This window comes from Manis javanica, chromosome X, assembly GCF_040802235.1.
Source record: "Manis javanica isolate MJ-LG chromosome X, MJ_LKY, whole genome shotgun sequence".
NCBI lineage: Eukaryota > Metazoa > Chordata > Mammalia > Pholidota > Manidae > Manis > Manis javanica.
This window is the reverse complement of record NC_133174.1, coordinates 817,534-835,443: the sequence shown is the minus strand read 5'-3', so window position 1 is coordinate 835,443 and position 17,910 is coordinate 817,534. Positions and strand designations below refer to the sequence as shown.

Genomic DNA, 17,910 nt, shown 5'->3' with positions numbered 1-17,910 from the left:
TGAGTCCCTTCTGGCTCTGCTCAGAGGTGGGTGGTGGGCTGCACACGGGCAGGGGCTTCCTGCAACTTTTTAGTGCTGGGACAGGGATGTCTGGGCCCGCATGGCTTCTGACTTGAACACCAAGGGACTCACTCCCTCAAACCTTGCCCAGGACGAAGCTGTCCTTCTCCTGGGCATTGCCCAGCTCCTGGCACCTCCAAATCTCCATCATTTCCAGCAAAATTGCATCTTGCTGTCCCCCAACCCCAGTTATGATCTGCTGCCCCATTCACGCTGTGTGTTTGTTCTGGAAAGGCATGTCACCGAGGTTCTGGGGAGCCTGGTGGCAGGACGGTCAGTTGGTTCTGATGTGAGATGGGATGTGTCTTGGGAATGCAAGCCAGAGGTCGAGCTGCACTCTCTCTGCATCGGCAAGAATAAGCAGCACCACCCAGGGTGGCTTCTCTGCAGGTCTGTGCATTCGTCAGCATCTCCGGAGAAACAGGCAGTGGAGGTGCGTGTGTGCGTCAATGTGGCTGGGCCACTGGGGCCCAGGAATTTAGTGCATTGTGATTCTGGGTGTGCCTGTGAGACTGTTTCTGAATGAGTGGACGCAGGAAAGTAGGTGGCCCTCCCCGGTGTGTGTGCACGCAAAGGGCATCCATGCTCGGATCCCTTGAAGGCTTGACTGAATGAGGTGGGGTCATGGAGAAGGTAGCTCTCGCTGCCTCCCTGAGTCTGAGTTGAGACAAATGTCTTCCGCCCTCAGGAACTTACGACACTGGCTTTCCTGAGTCTCTGGCTTGCAGACGGCAGGTGGCGGGACTTCTCAGCCTCCATAAGTATGCGAGCCAAGTGCTTACAGTAAATCTCCTTGGGCATATGCAGCTCCCATTGGTTCTGATTCCCTGAAGAATCCTGACTCGCACAAGGGCCAAAAGGAGATACAGATGGTAGATAGATAGATAGTATAGGTAGGTGGGTAGATAGGTGGGTGATAGGTAGATAGATAGATAGATGGATAGATAATAGATAGATAGATAGATAGATAGATAGATAGATAGATAGATAGATAGATAGATAAATAGATATAGATAGATAGATAGATAGATAGATAGATAGATAGATAGATAGATAGATAGATAGATAGTATAGGTAAGGAGGTAGGTAGGTAGGTGATAGATGATGATAGTATAGGAAGATAGGTAGGTAATAGATTATAGATAGTATAAGCAGGTAGGTAGGAGATATATGACAGATAAATGATAGATGATGATAGGTTGATAGATAAATGATAGATATAGATGGATGATAGATGACAGATAGATAGATAGATAATAGGGTTAAGTAGGTAGGTAGGTAGGTGATAGATGATGATAGATAGTATAGGAAGGTAGGTAGGTGATAGATAGATGACAGATAGATATAGATAAAGATATAGGTGGATGGATACATGTATATCTATCTGCATAAGACAGATGAACAGATGTTTATCTATCCATAGATTAGATAGACCATTATATAGACAGGGGATAGATGGATAAGGAGAGAGAGACAGAGAGATGCGTTTTAAGGCGTTGGCTCACAACGGTGGAGGCTGCCAAGTCCCACTTTTGCAGGGTAGATCAGCAGGCTGAGACCAGGTCGGGCTGCGCTCTCCCTGCATCGGCAAGAATAAGCAGCACCACCCAGGGTGGCTTCTCTGCAGGTCTGTGCATTCGTCAGCGTCTCCGGAGAAACAGACAGTGGAGGTGCGTGTGTGCATCAATGTGGCTGGGCCACTGGGGCCCAGGAATTTGGTGAGCCTACAGCTGAGCCTACAGCTGGAGTCTGAAGACCACCTGGAAGCAGAATTCCTCTCCCTTGGGGGAGGCCAGTCTGTTTTCTCTCAAGGCCTTTGACTGATTGGATGAGGCCCACCCACACTATGGAGGGCCACCTGCTTTACTCAAATTCCACCAGTCGAAAGGTTAATCCCACCTAAAATTAAAATACCTTCACAACAGTGCCAGATTGGTGTTTAACTGCAAATCTGGATACTGTGGCCCTGCTAACTTGATGTGTGACACTCACCATCATGGTTTGATAGAAACCTACTTGGCTGACATCTGGTTCTCGGGGCACCTTATCATGCTCAGGGCTGACTCTGCCTCTCGGTTGGTCTCGGGTGGTTTCCAGGGTCCAAGCAGCCCCCTGAGGCTCTGCTCTATTATCCATTGGCCCCGTCGTCCAATGTCCAAGTCTTTGCAGGAACAAATCTTTTCATTTCTTTTTGCCCCCAGTTTTTTTGAGCTATAATTGACACATAACATTGTATGAGCCCCAGGTATACAAACTAATCATGTGACACATGTATAGAGGGATATGGCTGAAGAAGGAAATTGAGATGCTCTGTGGAATCTTGATAACATAGTTTTCTGTCCAAAAGGTTAGAAATGAGAAACAGCAAAATCATGCAATGCTCAAGAAGTATTATCAGTGGAACAAACGAAAAATTACAACTGCTTGTTTTGCAAACCTCTTGTCTAAAAATAAAAAATCTAAGTGATAATCCTCCTCATGGCATGGTCATAAGCCAAAATGACATCTTTAGCTTTGTCTGCAGAGATTCAACAAATGCTTCAGGACACAGTGGCTCAGTTTTTCAATCCCCTCCCCTTGGCAAATGATACAAAATCCAGCAAGTAGATATGGGACGTGGTCCTTAATACACCAAGATATACATAAATACCCATCATGGGATCTTTGCCCTTTTCTTCACAGAAAAGTAAATATCTGCTTTGCATGATCTTATCGGTTTCACAAAGATCAGCCCACTGGCATTCACCTCACCAGGAAACAAGCCCTACTTCTCGAGAAGCCCTTCAGTCTGTTCTGCAAGGTTGGGCGTGAGATTTCATGTCTGTGGGATTACAAGTCTCTAATGGTTAACACTCAAATGATAGACCAATGGTGTATGCATATGAGGAAGTTTTATATAATTCATTAAGTAGGAAACAAACAGAATAACAAGATAACCAGAGAGGGACCGGGTCAATGTACAAATGCTGAAAGATCACCTGTTTAGGTATGGACCTGTGTAATGGGCTGAATTGTGACCCTACAAAATTCTGCTATTGGAGTCCTAATCCCCAAGACCTCAGAATATGCCCTTATTTGGAAATAGGCAGTTGTATATAGGTAAGATGAGGTCTTACTGGAGTAGGGGGGGTCCCTAATGCAATATGACTGATGTCCCTATAAGAAGAGAATATTAGGACACAAACACGCAAGAGACATGGCCACGTGAGGACCCAGGGAGGAGACGGTGTCCGCACACCCAGGAGACAGGCTTCAGGGGGAACCAGCCTCACCACACCTGCATCTCAGACTACTGGTCTCCAAAGCCATGAGAAAATACATTCCAGCATGTGGCCCTTTGTTATAGCAGCCCCAGGAAACCCATACAGACGAATCACATTTCTGCAGCATGAACACACCAATCACTGTGGTTGTCTTCTCTGCTTCCCATTCTAACCTTCTGTTTCTTGGAAATGGTGACCAGTCCCACAGAACTGGGGACTGACAGCATCTCCTGGTGGAAGACACTTTCTGTGCATAAGAACCCTTGCTGGTTACTAGAATTAAAAGTCTGGGGGTGACTTTTAATATGGACTCATTGCATCCATGGCCACTTTGAGCTGGAGCCTTCTCTGGAACAGATAGACATGCACCGCTCCACAGAGTTATCTCTCCTGCCGGCCACTGAAGATGGATACCCATGGGTCAGAGTCCACAGGAAGAGGACAGGGAGAGGTGTCAGTCTCACGCCACCCAAGGTTTCTTCAGCAAGGTCTGGATCCCACAAGCATAATGATAAGCCACACACAGTCCCAAAACACAACATCGTCTGGCTTTGCAGCAAGCCTTGCGCATTTCAAAGGACTGACTACATTCAGGACAATGCTCTCTGACCTCAGTGGAACTGAGCTGGAAGCGAGTAACCAAAAGATCAAGATTCTTCATCTGCTGGGCACTTCCAAATAACCCACGGGCCAAAGAGAGACTCACTATGGAAACTTAAAAGACTCCTAATGGATGATGGGTCAGGCAGAATAATGGTCCCCAAAGATGCCCAGGTCCTAATCCCCGGAACTGACGAATATGTGACCTTACATGGCAAAGGGGTCTTTGCAGATGTGATTAATAATCTTGAAATGGGGATGATCTTGGATTATCTGGGTTGCTTCAATGTCATCACAAGCGTCCTTACACGAGGGAGGCAGGAAGGTCCCAGACAGAGAAAGAAATGGGAGGACACAGGAACAGACACAATTCTACTGAACAGAAAGAATCAGACAGGAGAGAAGTTGCTGACCTTACAGAGCAAGGGGGGGGGCCACCAGCCAAGGAATGCAGGTGCCATTAGAATTTGGAAAAGACTAGGAAACATTCTCCACTGGAGCCGCTAGAAGGAACCAGCTCTGCCAAGGCCTTGACTGTTTGATGGTGAAACTGACTTGAGACTGCTGGCTTCCAGACCTGTAAGGGGATGAAGTTCTGTTGTCTGAAGCTCATGGTACTTTGTGACAGCAGCCACGGGAAACTCATACAAACCGTAATGAAGAAACGGCAAATCAAAATGTGTGGGATGAATCCAAAGCAGCCAACACAGGCAAATTCATAGCCTGAAAGGCTACACATCTTTGGCCCAAGATTCCATCTCAAGCCTCTAGAAAGAATTTCTATTTCTAGATCCAACTTAAGTAAAGTAGGAGGAAAGAAATGATGGACAGAGGAGCAAAGGTCAGTGGCACAGAAGGACAAAAAAGTGCCCTGGAAAAAAATCTGCAAGAATAATGCCTCATCCTGGGGTCATTTTAAATGTTAAATAAGATGCATCTGTATTATGCAAATGGAGAGTAAGTGTCTGATTAATGCCCATGATTTACAGAGAGAAATCTCAAGGCAAGTCACACCTAAGTTCTCTGTGGGTAGCATCCCCACACTGCCTCATGTAACACCCTTCAAAAATAATATGTGTTTGCCACAAACACAGGATAATTCTGAAATATCTGCCTCCTGTCTACACCCATTAAAACCAGAAAGGAAATATGACAAACAACTCTTGAAGCATTTTTGACATTGAAGCCCAGAGATCAATTCTATTTGTTCTAGCATTGTCATTTGTGTTTAGTATAATAATGACCTCAAATCTTTAAGCTTTTTAGGAAGTAAGAAAGCCATTCCTTTGAAACAGTTGTTCTCTTTCCAAGTGTGACTTTTCACCCCCACCCTCTGTGGGGGTTTGAGTTGCCAGGTCAGGGAATGGATATCTTCCCAGTGAGACTCTCAGCCCCGAGGCAGATCCCCTTCTGAAACTGCAGAAAGGTCATGCTCTCTCACAAGGCTGTTCCACATTTCCCATGCATTTACCACCACATGCCAATCATAGCAATTTCTTTGAGAACTCTTTTTACACATTACCCCTTCCCCTTGAGTCCTGGATTATCTCCTCCCTCTCTCTCCCAGAAGCTGTAGGACAGCAAGGTCTTCAAACTGGGATGCTCAGTGCAGCAAACACCATCCAGGAGTCCCCGTGCACACTGGGCTGTAGAACGACCACCATTCAGATTTTGTACCATTCAAAAGGATCCTTAGCACCATTTGGGTTCATACTTAGAAGTCTTTTATTTTTCACCCCATCCAACTCATGACCACAAAAATGGAATTTTTTTTTTTCAATCAACGTTTAGATCCTCTGCATTTTGAATGTAAGCTCAAAAAAGTTAAAGAATCCTGGGTGAACAGGAGAAAAGCAAGCCCTCTTCCAGGAGAAACCTTGCTATGGTACATCTCTCCAGGGACCCCAAACAAAGGGACACCCACCTTCTTCATATTCAGCTCCAGTATTCCCAAACCCCCAGGATCCCACATCCCTATCCTGGAGGCACCTGTTGGGGGCCAGAGGGGCTGACTCAGAAATCAGGTACCTGAGGCCCATGCAGGTGAGGCGCCACAGTCAGTAAAGTGATGGCAATACTGGTGTTTCCAGCTTCTCACCCTCTTCTTCTCTACCCCCAAAGAAGGAAGGGATGCCAGGTGGACCCATCGATGCTCCCCCACATGGTGAGATCTGTTCCTGCATTTTTTAAGATTCACTGGTGAATCCTACAGATGAAACTGTTATACTTGTTTTCTTCACATCTGCTATGGATTCCTCCATGAACTGACAACCACCTCGTTGGACAAATCATAGCATATTTGCTCCAGTGATAGTGAGTCCTCATCCTTTATGACCCTGGAAAAGGTGGGAAAGAGTTCATGCCCATAACAAAAATGAAAAGAACACGCTGGCTGCAGGGCCGCTGCACGTTCAGTCGTAGGGGATGTTCCCTCGTGTGAAAGGCGTGGGACTCTCTGGACCATGATTCCCCTCATTCAGGAAGTAATGTCCAATGAGTGTGGTACGTGTGTGTTTCATAATTTTGTATCAAAGTATTTAAGATGATTCTGTTACTTGGATCAATTTTGATCACCATGACTACGTACATTTTAGCAGGGAGAGCCTGAGGGTGCAGGAAGTGAAACACATCCTTACATTTCAACACACACACCTGTGTTTGTCATTGGGCCTTGGTTGGGGTGCTAACCAAAAAAACGTCCCAACATAGGTGCATGTGATGTACCATTAGATCTGTGGAAATGGTGGAAATGAAATGCAAGGTCAAGGAGAGACAGCAACCATGTGAAATTCTCCAGTATTTCAATGGAGTTCCTTCATGGGTCCATTGAGTGGAGGTGGCATCTATAAGACCAATAAGAGTTCCCTGAATACCTTCAAAACAGTCACCCAGCAGCTGTCTGTTTAAATAGCAATGTTCACGGGGGGTTATCAATTGTTTGCATCTTTTGAAATGTAAAGTAGTAGCTGTCAGTGTCCAAATCCTTTTCAAGTACACAGGAAAGCCATTTGTACTAGTTCCTTGGGTGGTGGAGACAAATTCCCATAAGCCAGGGACCTTAAAACTACAGAAATCATCCCCAGCTCTGGAAATGAGACATTGGAGGTCCACGTGGGGCTCTAAGATGCAAGGGGGCTCTGAGGTCCAGGTGGGGCAGGGCTGAGCTCCCTTCACAGGCTCACGGGAGGCTCCTTCCTGCCTCTGCCAGCTTCCAGGAGCTCCAGGCAGTGTGGATTGCAGCCATGTCCCTCCTGTCCCCGCCTCCGTCTCCATGCGGCTTCTCTGTGTCTGCGTGTCTGCCCTTTTGTCTCTTATGAGGACACCTGGCATTGGGTTTAGGGTGGACCAGGATGGACCTCATCTCAGATGCTTGACTAATTACATCTACAAAGACCTGGTTTGTAAATAAAGTCACATTCTGAGATTCTGGGGGTCAGAATGTGGACATCTTTTAGGGACCACCTTTCTACCATCACTTCATTGGAGGCCATGCATCAGGGTTTACTGGGTAAAAGCTTTGAGTGGGAGCTCGCTGCTGTAGGGCCAATGGAGGGAGGGCTGTCCTACAAAGGGATGCCAGGTTGGGACACGGGGGTGGGTATGGCAGCAGACATGCAGGACACACAGCCCTCTAGCAGGGCATGTGACAGGGACGCAGGTGGAGCTCATGAAGTTTAGTGAAAGAGGAAGCAGCCGCCAGGGGGCTGGCCCTGGCTGATTGTCACCAACACAAAGTCCATGTGAGAGGTGGGGGGGGGGGGGGCGGAGGCTGAGGGACCCAGAAGAGGAGAAATAAAGCTATTCTCTCTGCAAGTTTCAGTTGGCGATGGTGATGTATTTCCACCCATGACAAGCCTGAGACTGACCTTTCCACCACTTGCTGTCCAGTCACAAGAATCACCGTGCAACCTGAGACAAGGCGTCTGGGAAGAGGTGGCCCCCACCCCACACTCAGCCAGTCCAGGACACTTACACTGTGGTCCAAGCACAGCCCCATGGCCACGTTAAAGGTCAGGGTTAAAAATCCCCACCTCCCACAGGACAGAACCGAGATTCAGCCTCCCCCTCGCTGGATGACAGCCTAGAGCTTCACCAGGGCTGCACTGGGGGACCACTTCCCTCCAGGGGTGTGTGTCCCATGCACTCTGCCTGCCTTGGTGCCTGCTGCCAAGAAGGGTGACCCGCTTATCACTGCTGGGGACTCTCCCGGTTTGTCCCTGAAAGTCCCTTCTCCCGGGAAGCCCCTGGGTCCCTGCAAACCGGGCTAGTTGGTGGCCACAGCTGAGAGCCACACTGGTGTCCCAGGTGACTCTGACGTGCTATGGGTGTGGAGCAAAGTGGTGGCCAGGCTGACAGCACAGGGAGGTCAGGGGCTCAGGCACATAGCTGGGGTCCTCACTAAGCACACGGGGGGGGGGGGGAATCCTCGCCGTGCACACGGGGTGGGGGGTGTTCTCATGCACACAGAGGTTGCTTCCTTGCCGGGCATGTGGGGAGTGGAGCTGAACCCGGGAGAGGCATGGCCGAGCACTGGGAGATGGGTGGCCTCAGACCCCCAGAACCCCTTCTGCTGATTGACACGATGCTTCCCACAGATGGGAGCCTGCTTTGATCTGCCTCTAAGTTAAAACTGCACCCACAGCATTTAGGGTCCCTCCCTCCTGCCTCCCTCTTACACCTGCTGGACCCTGCGATTCCGCGGACCCCTCCCAACATGCCCCTGGGATCCTCTCCCATCTCAACAGGCAGCAATCTCTTTATCAAGCTGTGCACAGCAAACAAACAGATCACACTGTACCAATTCCCCATTTCCCCGCCAAGGGTAATTAGCTTTCTTTTTATCTTATTTTGGTTTTGTTTTTTTTCTGGTAAGAATATTTGAGATCTACCTTTTAACAAAGTTTTAAGTGCACCATCCCTTGGCACGATGCTGTATGGAATATCTCTAGAAATTTTCATCTTCCCACACTGAAGCTTTGTCCCCATGCAAGCGTCCTTCCCCACCCCCTGGTCTCCGCTGTCCGCTGTCTGTCTCTATGGATGTGACAATGCTAGGCATCCCCTAGGAGTGGGACCCTATGGTGTTTGTCCTTTGCGGTCTGCTTATGTCGCTGAGCAGTGCGACCTCAAGCGTCACCATGTAACATCTGCCGGGATCGCCTTCCTTTCTAAGGCTGAAAACTACCCCGTTGTATGACAGACCACATTCTTGGTTATCGCTTCATCACACGATTAGATGAGAGCCACCTTGTGCTCTAGTCATCTCAGTTCTGGGTGGATAGCCAAAAGGGTTGAAATCGGGACCCAAGAATCAGGGCACCCCCATACACCCCCACCTCAGGCCCCAGGAAGATGGAAGCAGCCACCACGTGCGCCCCCACAATGCCCCGGTGCCCAAATCCTGCACCGTCTGTGTCAGCTCCTACCCACCCCAGGCTCCTTGCACAAAACCGTAAGCCCTACCTGTGGCCCTACAGACTTTGGGGCACAGAGCCAGGCCCATGGGACATAGCACCCGACAGGGGCACCAGCACCCTTGCTGGGCCCAAGTTCCCTAAGTCGTGTCAGCTTGCCACACCCTGTGTGCCTCCCTGCCCCACCCATGCGCCCAAGACCCCACCCCATGCCGGCCACCCCGTGCCAGCCCCACCAGACCCCTTCTCTTCGTGCACTCCCTCACCAGGGCCTCTGAAAAGCCTGCAGGGACCCAGGAGGTGTGGGGTGGCGGGACCTCCCTGCTCCTGGCACCCTCCCCAGACTAGACAACCCCCCACCATGCTCCTATAGCCCTTATTTCCCTCCCCTCCTCACCCACCCTGCCTACACATTCCCTGGGTGGTCATCTCTGCTAGGGGTCCTGCATAGCCATGGAAGTCTAGGAGCTGCGCCCTGCCCCTGGGAGGCCCCCCTCTCCACAAGATGTCCAGGTCCCAGTGCACAGAACGGGGGCAGATGTTTTGTTACTTGGCAAAGGCGAAATGACGTTATGGAGGGGGTCAAGGCTGCTCGTGGGCATGCCTTGGGACAGGCAGACGAGGCTGGATTATGCGGGGGACCCAGTGCCGTGCAAACACCCCTTGCACGAGGAATAGGGAGGGATGGACAGAACCAGGAGGGACACTGTGGGGCTGGCCTCGCAGGTGGGCGGAGGGTGGAAGGAACCCAGCTCGGCCCTGGATGGAGCCCAGGGGGGCCCCGTGGGGCTCAGCACCTCACAGCTGCTGGGGAACCAGGGCAGCGCCCTGCTGGTTTGGCACAGGTCTCGCAGGCACCCGGCTGGACGGGCCCGTGGGCGATGGGAACAGCATACGTTTCAAGTAGGAAAGGACCGTGGGTGGCTGTGCTTTTAAAACTGGGACTTGCATCTCTGAGGACTTCGCTCCACAAACGCGGATGTTAAAATTCCAGGACGGAAGTTGTGCTGAACTTCACCGCCTTCTCGTGAAGGCCATCCACGAACCGCGGTGCATGTCCTGGGCTCGACCTCAGAGCCGCAGGCAGCTGCCTCCTGACCACACTCGGGTGAGGCGGGTCCTGCCGCGGGGCCCTCCTTTTCTAGGGGTGCAGCCGGCGGGGGACAACGGCCCCAGGAGGCGGGTTTCGGAACCGAGTAGGGCCTGCGTAGGAGATGGAACAATTCTCAGAGGGCGAATAATCATGCCCGGGGGCTGCTTCAGGGGCTCCCCAAATCCAACGTGGAGAATCGTCTCTTATTAGCATTTTGCACGCTGTATATGCTCACATGTCACCTTAAAACCAACGCAGGGAGGCAGAAAGGAAGGCAAACCACTTGCTTGTGGACCCAGCTGTCTTGCAAGGAAGGTTATTCTAAAAATGTTGCTCTGTCCCCCTCCTGCCCCGTGGTAAGGTGCATCTTAGTGTGCAGGCCCCAGAATAAAGCACCCTGGACAGGAAGCTTGAACAACACACATTTATGTCCCCCATCCTGGAGGCTGGACCCCGAGGTCCAGGTGTGGGTAGGGCTGGCCCTCCTGAACCTCCCCCCTGGGCGTGTGGACCCCGTCCTCTCCCTGTGTCCTCAGGGGGTCGTCCCTTTATGCGTGTCTCTGTCCTCATCTCCTCTTATAAGGACCCCAGCCCTAAAGATCTCTCTATGACCTCATTTACCTCAATCCCCCCATTATAGACCTGTCTCCAAACACAGCCCCATTCTGAGGTCCTGGGGTGGAGGGACCCCATGTGGGTTTGGGGGGACATAATCCAGCCCATAACAGAGGGAAACCTCAGAGAATCTGTCACTGTCCAGGTGTTTCTGTGAGCACAAGGAGTGTTCCTATCACCCTCTAAACGAGTAAGCTTTTAAAGAGTTAATATTAACATAACTGGTTTTTAATGCATCTTGAAAACTTAACTAATGCTTCATATATTCAAAGGAAGCCGTGCTTCAACTGGCTGTCTTGTCTTGTCATCGCCTAAACCCTCATGAACTGGTGTCCTGCTTTTATGGAGATGAAACATTCTTATAACATGTTTTTTAAAAATGTATGTAAGAAAATATGTGAAATCCCCTCCAGGGACCTGCCTGGGGCCCCCCTTCAAAAGAGGAACCTGTTCCATCCATTGTGGCCCAGCTGGGACTCCGCCTCCCTAACCTTTGTGCATTTAATTAAATCGGCACATGACAGGTTACCGTTATAAGCCGCCCACTGGGTCCCTGGAGGGTTGGGGACTCTGTCAGACACGGGTCCGGTGCGGGGACAGACCGTGGGGTCACCCGGAGAGCAGGCACCGCCCCACAGCTCGGGAGCTTCTTCCAGAGGAGGCAGCCCCCTCAGCACCAGGGGGAGGGTCCCCACCGCCCAGCTCAGACCAGCTCCACGGGTCCAGCTCACCCAGGACCGCCACTGTAAGTCCTGGGACCCAGAGCTGGGCAGGAAGCCCAGAGGCCCCCAGAGATCCCGAGGGTGGCAGAGCAGACCCAGGCAATGGGCACAAGTCTGCACCTTGCAAATGCCGTTCCACAGCTGGGAAAGGGGTCAGCTCACCTTTTCCGGGTGGTGGTGTTTTAATGGGCATGCCAAGATCCCACACAGTATGGGATATGCACAGGGGGTGCCGAGGCTGCACGGAAATGAGGGCCCTCGGGTGGCAGACCTGGCCGTGGCTGAGCTCTCCAGCCCAACTCATGTCAAGACACTCGGTAGGGGACAAGGCGAATCATCCTGTGCTGCAAGCCCGCCTGCCTCAGTTTACCAACTGAGAACACCCTCAATACCCGCCTTCCGCTTTTCTGGTTCTTGTTGGTCGGGGTGGGACGATGTTGTTTAGGTTTCATGCATAATCATCGTTAACTGGACAAAGTGCTGACTCTGCGCCGGTCACCCTCATGAGGGTTTTGTCGTGCGGGACTTTCTGCACCCTGAGGTAGGTGCTGCGTCTCTCGATCCTGTTTAGTGAGAGGGAAACTGAGGCCTGAGCTCAGGAAGTTGCCCACGATCCACACACAGAGGCGAGCAGAGGTGGGTGGGTGCGGGATGGCCCGTGCACGTGGCTGCCGTCGAGGGGCCGCATGCTGGTCAAGGCGGGATGTGGGGGCTCAGAGGGGGCACTTGGGCTCCTAGCAGGTGAATCCTAAGTCCTTGGGTGACAAGTCATAGAAAGGACTCGTGCAAGCTTAGGTCAATGTGGAAATTGTCAAATTAGATAATGAGAAATTCCAGAGCTTCAGGCATGGCTGGATCCAGGCACTTGGATGGTTGTCAGAGCCTAGACTCTCTCTTGTTCTCTGTTTCAGCTCCGCCTTCCTCTGCCTCCCTGAATTGTGGGCTTTAGTGTCTCTTGAGGATGGCTGCTCATTCTGTGTGGAGGGAAAGAGGGTCCCTGGGAGTCTTGGTCCCCCTTTTGACAGAGAAGAACTCAAAGGGAGAAGAAACACCCTGTCTCTCCCAGCACCTCTTGAGGGTTCTGATTGGCCCTTCCAGGGTCAGATGACCACCCTTTGGACCAATCCCTATGGACAGAGTGATGGCACTCTGTGATTGGCCTGCTTGGGCCTTATTTTTGTGTGATTGGCAGTCCGGTGGTCCACAAAGCTCAGAGAGCAGCTGGGGAACTGGGCTGCAGGCCACCTGGATCCCCTGTGCAGGGGAGGTGGATGCTAAGATCCCTGTGCTCAGGGAGTCAGGAGAGGTGCATGCCAGGGTCCCCTGTGCAGGGCAACCTCAGGGGAGGTGGACAGCATGGTCCCCTGCACAGGGGGACATGAGGGGAGGTGCCCAACGGGGTCCCCTGTGCAGGGGGACATCAGGGGAGGTGCATGCCAGGGAATCCTTGCAGGGGGCAGCAGTTAGAGCAAGAGCACCTAGGCATGTCCTGTCCAGCTCTAAGCTCAGGACACCTGTCTGAGACCCATGCTGGGCCTGCAGGAGAGGGTCCTCACCTAGGCCCGAGGCAGCTCTGATCAGTGTACATGCCCACAGGTGCCTGGCAGGGTCTGGGGAGCGTGCTGCCTCGTGGGAACAGAGTGGGCAGGCACCCCCAGGCCCATGGTGGATGGCTGAGGGGCTGTCTGGGATGGGGAGCCAGCAGGAACACAGCTGGGGACATCAGGGTGCTGGTCCCACAGGTGTGGCACAGCCTGTCTGGTGCCAAGTGGAGTACCGTCCGAGATGGGTGCGGCCAGCAGATCGTGTCCTAGACGCCACCAGGGAAAATCCAGCCAGACTTAATATTCACAGCCGCTTTGCAGGGGCGGCTCTCTGCTTCCCACCTGGGTTAGTAAGCATGGGGGCCATTCTGCTCCACCAGGTAGCGACCCAGGTGGGCTTTGGGGGGCTCCTGGGGTCTCGCTGTCCAGCCTGGAGGCGGGGACCCTGGTGCCCCCTCTATCTCATCCATCCCTGCTTTTGACGTGTCCTGAGGCCTGCTATTCACACCCTCCCAAGAGCAGGTGTGAACTCACCTGGCTGGCGAGTGAGGTCAGTTTCCCAATCAGGGAAAGCCAGGCCTGACTTTATCAGTGGGTGGGTGCAGGTCAGGGTCCAGAACTGACTCCTTCCCCTTCTCAGGGGCACATACGGCGGCCCCAGAAATCCCCGCTGGGACAGCTGGTGACGAACCCCATAGCTGGACATGGCCTGCGGCACGGGCCTCGGCAAGGTAGGCATGTTGGGCTCATGTGTGATGGCAGAGGAAGTGTGGCATCTGCCATCCCTGGTCAAACAGCTCTGGGCCTGGGTCCCGACCTCTCAGTCACCCTGCAAGCTCCTGAAGCCCGTTGTGCCTCGGTTTCCCCGTTTGCACAGTATGTCTTCGGTGGGAGGTGCTAGGAGACACCATTTGCATTCGTTAATGGTGCTGTGCCCGCAGGGCTGGATGGGCCAGTCCCGGACTCTCGAGAAAGCTGGCTGGCCTTCCGCGTCATCCCCAGGACACAGGGCCTGGAAGGAGGCGGTCTGTGACCTTGGAAAAGGAGGAAGCGAGAACAATCGGAGCCTCCCGCGAACCTTGAACCAGTAAACAGCGGCTTCCTGGATGAAAGGGTTACGCAACAGGCACCCGTTACCAGCCCTTCCTCTTGACCCGGGCCCGCAGGAGATTAGATCGGCCTTGGAGACCACAGGGCAGAGGACGTGGGCTGAGGCTCCAGGCACCCCTGCCGTGACCCCAAGCGTGAGGACTCCGGAACAAAGGGCCGAACGTGTGATGAGAACATGGGGTGAGCAGGCAGCGGGGGACGCTGCTGGTAAGGCCAGCTGGGACAAGGGCCTCCAAGACAAATGCTTGCACACTTCTCCCTGCACTCACCAGCCATTGTTTTTTCAAGACACAATTCACAGAACAAACGATTAACCCTTTAAAGGAAATGACTCAAGGGCATTTAGCACATGCACCGTGTTGTGCAAACACCAGCTCCATCTGCTTGCAGATCATCGTCCGTCATCCCCATCAGCAGGCATGCCCCACCCCTCCCAGCCCCTGACAGCCACACATCCACGTTCTGTCTGGGCATCTGCCTGTTCTGGGTGTTTCCTCTAAACAGGTCCCACCCCGGTGTGTTCCTGCATGTCTGCGTATCTCCCTGAGCACCATGGGTTCAGGTCCATCCACACTCTGTGTGTGTCTGGGCTGCCCCCCTTTTCAGGGCTGTGTAACACTCCCATGTGTACATCATCCATCCGTCTATGGACGCTAGGTCGTTTCCACCTTTTGGCCATTGTGAATAATGCTGCTGTGAACATACGTGTCCATGTGCATACATGTGTCTGTGTGGACAAACGTTTCCATTTCTCTTGGGGTCATACCTCATAGCAGGATTGCTGCATCCTACCATGAGGGACAAGTCACCTTAAGTGGTAAGTCGCCAGTTTCCATGACATAATTTGCAAACAGCAAGAGTGAATCCTAGTCTTTGCTGAGGGAGTGCCTACTGGCTTCCCACTTTATATGGCGCCACCACATCACATCTGGAATGGTGGGGCCTCACCCAGGGCCACCAAGAGCTGCTGTCAGCCCCAGACCGCAGACTCCTATTGAAACAGTGACCATCACAATCAGTGGATTCAGGACTTTCTCCTGTGAAGCCCCCACAAACTGATGTGTGTCGATGAATCCATTCAGTCTCAGAACAGTCCTCTGGGAAAACTCCTTTCCTCGGTTGCATAGTGTCCCCCTAAATTCACATCTGCCCACAACCTCACACTGGGACCCTATTAGAAATAGGCTCTTTGCAGGTGTGATTGGGTTAAAAATCTCAAGATGTTGTTGCCCTGGATGATGGTGACCCTAAACCCAATGACAGGTGTCCTCATAAGGGACAGAAGAGGAGAGACAGGGACACAGAGGAGATGCCACATGGAGATGGAGGCAGAGATGGGGAAGTCAAATAGAGAATAAGGTTAGATAGATAGCCACAAATAGATAATAGGTAGATGATGATGATAAATGATGGATAGATGATAGATAGATAGATAGATAGATAGATAGATAGATAGATAGATAGATAGATAGATAGATAGATACAAAGACAGTAATGCTAGATAGGTGATAGATAGATTAGAAAGATACATAGATAGTAATGCTACATGATAAATAGTACACAGATACATAGATACATAGACAGTAATGATAGATGATAGACGATAGATAGATAGACACATAGATAGAGAGAAAGACAGTAATGGTAGATAGGTGATAGGTTAGAAAGATACATAGATAGTAATGCTAGATGATAAATAGATACACAGATATGTAGATACATAGATAGTGATGAGAGATGATAGATAGATAGATAGATAGATAAATAGATAGATAGATAGATAGATAGATAGATGATAGATGATAGATAGATAGATGATAGATAGATAAATGGTTACATAATAGGAAAAGATGGACAGATGGGTGGACAGTCAGGACAGATGGGAAGCAAGGTTAAGCACATCTCCCTCAATTGTTACCCCCCAATGGCCTCATGTCAACACACCGTTTATCATCTTATTTTAAAAAGACCTCACCTGTGGATCGAACCTCCCTTCAGAAGAAACCAGCCCCGCTGACACCCTGACTTCTGGTCTGCAGAACCCCGAGAGAGAAAGTTTCCATTGTTTTAAGCCCCTGACTCAGGGTGATGGGTTCCAGCAGCCACAGTTCCAAGGTGGCACCTGGATGCCCAGGAGGAGGACCCTGCTCCAGGTCACCCGGCCTTACCAGGGACCAAGCTGGGCCTCAAAGCAGGGTCTTGCTGACCACGTCTCCGACCCGGCCTGGGGTCCTCACCAGCAGGCCATCCTGCATCCGTGGACACCCTGTGGGGCTGGCACTCTGTTTCACATGGAAAATAAGTGTAGATGGGTCCGTTTAGGGGATTTTCCACTGCCCCCACCCCCAGGTCACCACCTCCAGTTTTTCCTCCATTCATCTGATGACACTGCTTTTTGGATGAAATACATTGAATTGTGTCTGTCCTTCAAAAAGATGTGTCAAAGTCCTGAGCCCTGGCACCTACGGTGGGATCTTATTTGGAAATAGGGTGTTTGCAGATATACATTCAGTGAAGGACCTGAGATGAGGTCGTCCTGGATGAGGGTGGACAATACTCCAGTGACAGGTGCCCTTACAGAAGTCAGAGAGACACAGACACAGAGGAGAAGCCATGTGGAGACAGAGGCAGAGATGGCAAGGACACACCACACGCCCAGGGCCACCTGGAGCCCCAGAAGCTGGAAGAGGCAGGAAGGAGTCCCCCCAGAGCCTGTGGCGGGAGCTCAGCCCTGCCCTGCCTGGACCTCAGAGCCCTGCCTGGACGTCAGAGCCCTACTGGACCTCAGACATCTGGTTTCTGGGGCCAGGGCAGGACGATTCCTGTGGCTTTCAGCCCCTTGGTCTGAGGTCATCAGCTGTGGCAGGCCTAGAGCCTGATGCACACATTGGCAACCTCCCATTCTCTCGGTGGGCACAGTTATGCACTGGCACTCAGCAGTCTAATAGAAACCAGATCCTTCCTCAGCACCGATCGATGTATCTATTGCTCTCTGGTATCCACTCATGAATCCCTCATGTTTCCCCACGCCTTATAATTCATGATGTGTTTTCAGAAAGTTTGAAGCTTGGCTGCCCAAAGTTGCCTGTGGGAGCCCCTGCAAACTGCCTCCAGAGTCCCTGTGACCCCCATCCTTACTTCCTGGCCTTGTATGAAACCCAAGGCCCGTGGGCAGCCCCCAGCCCCAGCCCTGGAAGCAGCCATTTCTCTGACTCTGAGTCGTTTCCCCCCAGCCCTGCATTCCCCTTCCTGTGGGGGACAAGGATTCCCTACAGAAGGGTGGCACCCAGCTTACCCAGCTCTTCTCCACTGAAGAGTTTTCAGTTTCTCCACTTGTGGGGCTGGCTCATCTATGCACCTGTCCAGTTGTTAGGGGGTCAGTGTTTGAGTTTGTATCTCAAAACGTGTGTTCGTCTCATTGGTAAACCAGACAACATGTATGACGGTCAACACTTCAACCACTAGTAAACACAGGATCTTTCTCACATT

General features: G+C 51.6%; 1 protein-coding gene across 3 annotated transcripts in view; it reads left to right on the top strand.

The window, feature by feature from the left end:
• The window catches only part of P2RY8 (P2Y receptor family member 8), a 42,508-nt gene that overhangs the window by 9,337 nt on the left and 15,261 nt on the right, over positions 1–17,910 (top strand). Inside the window, exon 1 of one of the 3 annotated variants that reach the window (XM_017648074.3) lies at positions 11,629–11,790. The exons of the other annotated variants lie outside the window; for them this stretch is intronic. The gene's annotated coding sequence lies outside the window, so the exon portion shown is untranslated. Of the gene's footprint in view, positions 1–11,628; positions 11,791–17,910 lie in introns of those variants that run through there. 3 annotated transcript variants of the gene reach the window in all.